Source organism: Acanthochromis polyacanthus, chromosome 16, assembly GCF_021347895.1.
Source record: "Acanthochromis polyacanthus isolate Apoly-LR-REF ecotype Palm Island chromosome 16, KAUST_Apoly_ChrSc, whole genome shotgun sequence".
Taxonomy (NCBI): Eukaryota; Metazoa; Chordata; class Actinopteri; family Pomacentridae; genus Acanthochromis; species Acanthochromis polyacanthus.
In genome coordinates this window covers 23,886,807-23,895,261 of record NC_067128.1, presented here as the reverse complement: position 1 = coordinate 23,895,261, position 8,455 = coordinate 23,886,807, and the positions used below count along the sequence as shown (strand labels likewise).

The following is an 8,455-nucleotide window of genomic DNA, read 5'->3' as shown; positions in this document are numbered from 1 at the left end:
CAGCTTGGAGCCACAGACTGGCACAGGCAGAGAGAGAGAGAGGAGTTTCAGTCGTCATCTCTGGGTGGATCTCAATAAGTGATATCTGAAGAAAAAACTCTGGTAACGTCCAGCTCGGACACAGGTGGAGCTGATTCAGGTCCTGATTCCGTCAATGCTGCTTTCCTGTTCATACTACAGGTTATCTGCAGGTCCCGAAAAGTCCTAGAAAGCACTGAACTCAATTTATTAAACAAAAGGTATTACAAGGTCTTCACCTACCTTAACAAATGTCTTTCCTGCCATATATAATAGTATTAGTTATAGATTGTGGACTACGTCCTATTAGTACAGGGCTCCAGACTAACTTTTTTTCCTAGGACCACATTGGCCCCCAAACTTCAAATTTTAGGAGTGCAAGCAGAAAATTTAGAGGCGCACACCGAAACCAACTTGCAAAGTAATATTCACATTTCCTCTCATTTTCACTGCATTACTGATAAATACTTGAACAATAAATGGAGAAAAAAATAATGTTTTCGGTTTACATTTTATTGTGCAGCAGTTGACACAACATAACAAGAAAAACACTTAGAGAGTGCAGTACTCCACCAAGACTGCTCAGTTGATGTATAATTTCCAATGTATAAAATCTTAATAAAAAATGACCTTGTGCTGATACATAACATGCACAAGCATGTGTTATGCATGTTATGTATTTTCACAGAATCACATGTAAATTACCCTTATAAAAGTCTGTTGATTAGTTCATCAATTTTGGCAAGCCTTTGTTTTAATAGTGTTAAAATAACCGGTCCCTCCATGTTATGTAATGTGACATCACGTCACATAACATGGAGGAACATCATATGACATCACATTGCAAATCATATTCCTTTTTTTTCTTCTTTTTTTGTCTGCATTTATTCTCATTGTTTAACTCCACAGAAGGGGTGTCAACATTTTATGAGATTATTGTATATTTTAGTCTTGCAGCCAAATATGTTTTTTATTTAGTGCATGTGTATGACCATCACCAGCCCTCCCTGAGCGCTAAGCTGATATTCTTTATTAGAATTCTCTAATTAAAGCCACAGAGGGCAGTGCTACACCTCAGTGATGTGCAGAGGAAACAAAGAGTGGCAGGACGAAACAGGACGAACAGGGATAGGAGCTAGCAAGCGGTGCTATAACAACTGAAGAGTGTCAGGTGCTGTGGGGTCATTCCAGGTGAAATGACCAGATATTCCTTGGGGGTGTTGCCGCACCATTTTCAAATTAGTTCTAAATTTGCATGCCCTTAGATAGTCACAAAAGTACTTTCTATGCAAAATTGTAGGCCTGTAGCTCAAATAGTTTCTGAGTTGTGGGGGTCTGAAATTTTCAGAATTTGGGCTATAAAAAGCCTCGCCAGCATTTTTTTTGCATCTTTAAGTGGTTAATTCTCAGCCTCTAGACATACCAGAGAGCTGTGAGTTGGTAAACAAGGCCTCTGCATGTAGCTAGTGCCCCACAAACATCCCCAGGTGTTTCCCTACACTCTGCAGGCCATGGGGGTTTGCTAAAAATGCTAAAAATTAAGAGCTACCTACTCACGAGTGGGGTTTGGGACCTTAAAAGTACTAGAAATACTGCACAGAAGTGTTCTAACACCCCTGGGTTCCATTCTACACAAACTTGTGTGATAACCTAGCAAACTGGAGCTTTCTAGGTACCTCAATTCAAGTTAGTACATGTAATTTGTATGTGTATGTTATAATTACATGTATGCATTGCAAATGAGTGTCAACATGTCATTACATTTTACAGTGATAGAAGACAGATGGAAGTGTCTTGTAGAAAAATTTGGGGGTCTCTGGTACCTGTCCCACACTGAAAGTTTTCCCACCAAAAATAGCCAATTAAAAATCTCGTCCAAATTTGGGAGCTCATATTTCCCAAACTCGTGAAATGTGAGGCTACGCTGCAAATACCCTACCCTTATTTTGAAAAACCAACACCGGAACACCGGAGTCACTGCCTGGCACCTGCCTGTCTAACTGCTGCGTGCGAAATGCGAAGAGAGTAGAGACAACAGTCCCACGTGGAGGGAGAGAAAAGGGTGAAAGAAAGGTACCTAAACGAGGCTGTATTTGATACAGTTTTTTTCAAACCAGTGAAAACGAAATATAGATGGATTAGGCTACGGAAAAAATCCTGAGTCGTGATAAATGTGTTATTCATTGTTTACTACAGCAGGGCTGTACAGTGCAGCGTTTCACTCGCATGTGCGCCTAAAAATAGATCGGTGCCAGTAGAAAAAATAAAAAGGGAGCGCGCGTGCGAATACAGATGTCAACCCTATCATTTGCATTTGCTCCTAAAATAAATCCATACAAAGTGGATCAAACTAAAAGTCATAGCCTACTCCTTCTTCTTCAGCAACTTTTTTTCACATCAGCGCTACAACAGGACATGGTCAGAAAAACGGTGAGCTCCTCTGACAGTACCTAGCATCACACAGATCGCCGCACTTTCTTAAAGCGACAGGCTCCTATTTTTGTCTTTAGCTTTTATGAACACATTAACTTGAAATAACCAAATACTGTGTCTGTCTAAATTATAATAATGCAAATGACACTAAATTGAGCATGTAAAACAGTTTAGATACTATAAAGTAATAACTGAACTAAAATTGTCATCAGTTAACACAATCTATGCATTCTGCACCTATAATCAGACTCCCCTAAGAATGCAAGATATGGCATCAAAATATGTCTGGTATTTATGTATAAAGTCTTTAATCTAAGTATAGTTCTTAAGTATAAAGTCATTATTGTTTTTTATTTTTATTGGGCCAGTTAACAATATATAATAGAATTGAAATTCTTTAATCCCACACCTGGGAAATTATTTGCTACAAAAGCTAAAACACCAAATCACAAGTTTAAAAAAATAAACCTAGTAAATTACAGTCTGTAAGAACAGAATAATACATAAGGGGCTAAATGATCACAGTATGGCAGAGAACAGAGAGACTATTTCAAAACTAGGACTTTAACAGAAATATGCAGGTTGAGTTAACTGTGCAGATTGTATGATATGAAATAAAATCTGGAGTCAGATTGTGTTGGGCCACTTAACAAAATCTGACTCCACTACTATTTTGGCAATGCAAGAAGTGACAACCTCCAAACTTTCTCAGCTACAACATCTGCACCTCTGCTGCTGTTGTATAATGTCTTGTGTACATGGTGGCTTCCACTGAGTTTTTTCAGGGTATCCGCGGGGTCTTAAAAAGTCTAAAAAAGTCTTAAATCTAATAATTTGAATTTAAGGCCTTAAAATGTCTAAAATTCTCCTAAAATCTTATAAAAGGTCTTAAATACGATTTTGAAAGGTCTTAAAAAATCTATTGATGTTACTTATATGTAAAACATGCATAAACTTCAGTCTCGCTTTGAAATGTTTCGATTTTTGAGGACGCAGCGGAAATAAATGTAGGCTACCTGTACTGCCCGGTCACAATTTATCGAACACCACCAGCCATTGCTGTGCACGGCACGCTCAGCGGTGTTGATAGCTTGTTAGCATAGCAGCAGAGAAAACTTATGAGAAAACCGAATTACAGTACTTGCATACATGGGTAAATGCAAGTTTAACGATTTGTGGCTTCAGGACGAGCAGTTCAATGCCTGGTTGAAGCTGGTGGAGGGAAACGCATATGAGGCATACTGCGCTTTATGCAAGAAAACTTTAAAACTTGGAACATTGGGCATCAAGGCATTGGAATCCCATTACAGATCGGAAAAACACAAGGCGGTTATAAAATGCCAGCAGCGAACGCTGTCAATCAGCCACTATTGCTCCACATCAGGAGCTGGAGCATCGAGGTCCACCGAGACCCAGTCTGCTTCAACTCCTGTCGACCTCCGGACAGCGTTTGGGTCTACACCGACACTAAAAGCGGAGGTGCTATGGACTTTTCATACGGTAACCAAGCACCAGTCATATACTGGTAATGAGAACATTGATGAGCTGTTCCAGACTATGTTCCCGGATTCAGAGATAGCAAAATCGTTTAAGTTTGGAAAAGACGAGATGGCGTACATAACGCGATTTGGATTAGCCGACTACATCAAGAGAGACCTCATCTCCAAAGTTAAGGGCCTGTTCGTGCTGATGTTTGATGAAAGCCTGAATCAAACAAACAAGACCAAGCAGTTGGACCTGCACGTGCGTTTTTGGGAAGGTGAGCGGGTCCAGTCAAGGTACCTGGGGTCCCAGTTTATGGGGCATGCAACGGCGTAGGACTTACTGAAACATGTCAAGGTAAGTAACATAGTATTACATAATTTTTATTAATTTTTTTCATGATTTTTTAATTATTATTAGGACATACAAGATAATGATACCAGAAGTAAGAGAAAAAGAGTCCAGCAATAACTTGAACTATAAAATTGTAATGGTCGGATTTAATGATCATTTGTGGGAAGGATTTGGATTTGAAAAAGTTTTGGATGAAGTAGGATAAGAGTTAAAAAATGGTTGGTTTGACTCAAATAAATTAATGCTAAATTTAAATAAAACTAAATATATTATAATTGGGAGCCGTCCAACTTGCTCAACCAAAAAGCTCATAACAAATGACGTAGAGATTAAAAGAGTGTCAAATCAAATTTCTTGGTGTAATGATAGATGAGAAACTGGTCAGTTGCAAATTTTAGATAAAATCTAATATTTCCTAAATTAATCTTCACTATACATTTTGTACTGCTCCTTCATACTCCCATACACGAATTACTGTGTTGAGGTGTGGGGGAACACAAACAAAACAAATACAGAGCCTATGTTCATCCTACAGGAAAGAGCAATAAGAATCATAAACAAAACCACATACAGAGAACCATCAAACTAACTCTTCGTTGAACTTAATACATTGAAATTCTAGGATCTGGTTGAGTATAAAACTATCCAAATCATGCATAAAGTTAAAAATCAGAAGTTACCAAATAGAATCCAAAGGTTTTTTCAAATGAGAGAAGACAAACATCATTTTTGAGGAATTTTTATGTTCAAAAAACAACCAGTAAGAAATATGAAACTTCACTGTGTCTCAGTAAAAGGAGTTACATTATGGAACAGCTGCATCGATGAACTGAAATCATGTAACACAATAGGTATGTTTAAATATATCTTTAAAACTGAAATATTAAACAGATACATAATGGAAAAATAAAGAGGAAATCAGTAACATCATGGATACTGTGTATCCAGTGATGTGTCATTCTTGTCTTTGTTTTGAAATTTGTTGTTTTTCTTACGATTTGTCTGAGCTTTTTGTTGCTAAATATATTATTGGTTATGTCCTGAAGAGTGCTTCAGGTTGAATTTAAGTCAGACATTTTGAAAAGGAATAAGGGCTGGGACTAGATAAGTTTGTTACTTCTTCCTACATGCTTTTTGAACTGAATGTGTTTTTTTTCCTTCTTTGCAAAGATTAATGATAGTAGAAAAAAAATGCAGTAGTATTTGCATTTGCTTACTATTTTATTTTATTTTGTTGGATTTGTATAGATCTATACATATGTATGTTTTTTTCCATTTAAGTTCGAAATAAACATTCATTCAAAATGTATTTATTTATTTTCATCTCAGGAGTGTGTGGACCAGCTTAACCTCAGGAGCCTAGTGTCCATCTCCATGGATGGGCCCAATGTAAATTTCAAGTTTTTGGAACTTTTCCAACAAGAGTATGCAGAACTGAATGGAGGTGCTCAGCTTGTTTCCGTGGGCAGCTCTGGACTGCACACATTGCATAATGCTTTTAAAAGTGGATTCACCATGTGGCAGCTGGACAAACTTTTGAGAGCTATGCACATCCTTTTCCACAACGTACCAGCAAGGAGAGTAGATTACAGCGCTGTCACAAAATCCACCATCTTCCCCTTACCATTTTGTGGTCATCGGTGGATAGAGAACTTGCCTGTGGTAGAGAGGGCTATTGAAGTCTGGCCATCACTTGAGCAGTATATGGATGCAGTGAGAAGAAAGAAACTCCCAAACCCGGGGACAGCATCCTTTGACACAATTGAAGCAGCCCTGAAAGATCCACTCATCTTGGCCAAGTTAGAGTTCTACATGACTGTTGCCAGGACATTCAATCCCTTTTTGAAGAGGTATCAAACAGATGAGCCAGTGATGCCTTTCTTCAGCAAAGACTTGGCTGAACTGATCAAGGTAATTATTTATATGGAAAGCACACCACATGATCATCACAACATTCTTGTCACTACAGATAAGACCGAGCTAATTGATGTGTTCACTGTGTTATTGAAGAATAGATACAGATACATTTGTCAATTTTTGTTCATGCATGAGAATTTTGATGATGATGCATTGTGGATATGGGGGACTACTTTTGAGATTCTCTTTGACAGGGTCTACTCAGGCGCTTTGTCAAGCGAGAGGTCCTGCAAGACATCAGCACACTGCAGCTAACCAAACTAGATCTAGCTGATAAAAAAACTGGCACCAGCCAAAGCACATCGACATCGGCTTGGGTGCTGAGTCAGCCCTCAAGGTAGTATGATCATTTAGAAAGATAATTTTATAAATTGAAGTCAGGATGCAAGTAGCACATATCATTTTATGATAAATACTATTTACAGCTTATTCCCCTTTTCAGAGCAGCAACAGTTCAGAACTCAGAGTCCTTCAATTTAGAATGGACTGTATGCAGGGACTGTCAAACATCGTCAGTAAAGTGCAGGAGAAGAGCCCCCTGAAGTATCCAACAGTTAGGCACATGGTGTGTCTCTGCCTCTGCCATTTTCAAAGATCCAGACAGGTGCAAGAGGCAGATGAAATGTCTTGTTCAGACATTTCTGCAAGACAAACAGGTGACAGGAGGTGTTTCTGCTGGTAGGAATAGTTCTGGAAATTTAGTTCTTGTTTTAAACAAAAGTAAGATGCTGGCACTAGCATAGTGAACAGTAAATAGTCTGTGTGTCACAGCCAGACTTTTTTGCTACACTTTAAATTGACAGGTAATTTATTAGTAACAGGCCAATCATAGACATAAATTCACATAATCAATTGTACTACTATTTCTACAAGTTCCTCTATTTTCAGTTGACCTATAATTTTCTGTGTGCTTTTCTTTCCTCTACTGGATCTCTTACTTTTGTTATTTTCTCTCTACATGGTCCTGCACCTGTTCTGTGTGCATTTGCTCATGTGTTGTTTTGGAATAGGCTTTGACATTGTACACATTTATAACCCAATTTAGAACAGTGACTTTCTTCACCATTATAACCATTACAGGATGTTGATATAATGTAATGATTTATCTGCTCCTTTTTTCTTGTATCTGATATGTTCCATAGGTGATACCAGGCCTTCCTGTCCCTTGAGAGCAGAAGTGAAGAGTTCCCCTCCTTCCAGCCCGTGCAAGAGAGGCTAGACACCTTCTTGAGTGGTTTCCTTAGAAGGCCCTATCCTGAAGTTTGGTCTTTTTGCCAGAAGCTGCTCATTTTGTCCCATGGACAGGCCACAGTGGAGAGAGGTTTTTCTGTAAACAAGGAAGTTGAAACGTGTAACATGCAGGAGGACACTGTTGTTGCGCACAGGCTTGTGTGTGATTATGTCACTCAACATGGCGGGGTGACCAAGATTCCCATCATGAAAGAGCTCTTGACTTCTGCGGCATCAGCCAGGTCCAAGTACCGTGTCTACCTTGATCAAGAGAGAAGGAAGAAGGAGTCTGATGAACAGGGAAAGAAGAGAAAGGCTTTAGAGGATCACCTGGAAGAACTAAAAAAGAAAAGGAAAACTGTCCAAGAGGTTTCTGGAAGTCTGGCCAGAGATGCAGACAGGCTTGCAGAAGAGGCGGAGGGCAAGGTGGGCACTCAGATGGCCCAGCTCATCACAAAATCAAATGCTCTGAGGAGGAGCTACAAGGAAAAATTAGCAGAGCTCAAGAATATTGTGGAGGAGATTGCAGCCACGGGACAAGAGCTCAGATAGTTCTTGTGTGCATACACAGGCACACACACACACAATGGCCGTTGGCTGTCAAGTTTACCAATATTTTTTGACTCTGACTTCTTAACAAATTTTGGTTCACAACAGAGAGGTTTCTGTTTTTTTTTTTTGTTGTTGGATTAAGTGTTTTGTATTCCAGTGTGAAAGAGCTGTGAATAAATTCCGGGCCTCCAGTTTTCCTTCAAGTCTTTTGTACTTTTTTGCCAGTATCAATGTGAAATGGGTCTTAAATTGTATTCATTATGGTCTTAAAAAAAAGTCTTAAAAAGTCTTAAATTTGGCTTGTTGAAACCTGCAGAGACCCTGTTTTTCCTTGGAAATTGGAAAAATGTAACACAATGCCATCTGAGTGATAATGGAAAATATGACAAAAGAAAGAAGTCAGTAGACCAATCACACTCCAAATGAAAGGAAGCCATATTGGTGAAAGTTTTGTTTTCTTTGGTGAGAA

The 8,455-nt window shown here is 38.8% G+C and overlaps 1 long non-coding RNA gene across 1 annotated transcript; it reads left to right on the top strand.

Annotated features, from left to right (window-relative positions):
- Positions 1-1,629: 1,629 nt before the first annotated feature.
- Positions 1,630-7,040, top strand: LOC127537754 (uncharacterized). Its single transcript, XR_007947576.1, has 3 exons — positions 1,630-4,290; positions 5,617-6,198; positions 6,399-7,040. It is a non-coding gene; the product is annotated as an uncharacterized LOC127537754 (long non-coding RNA).
- Positions 7,041-8,455: the final 1,415 nt, after the last annotated feature.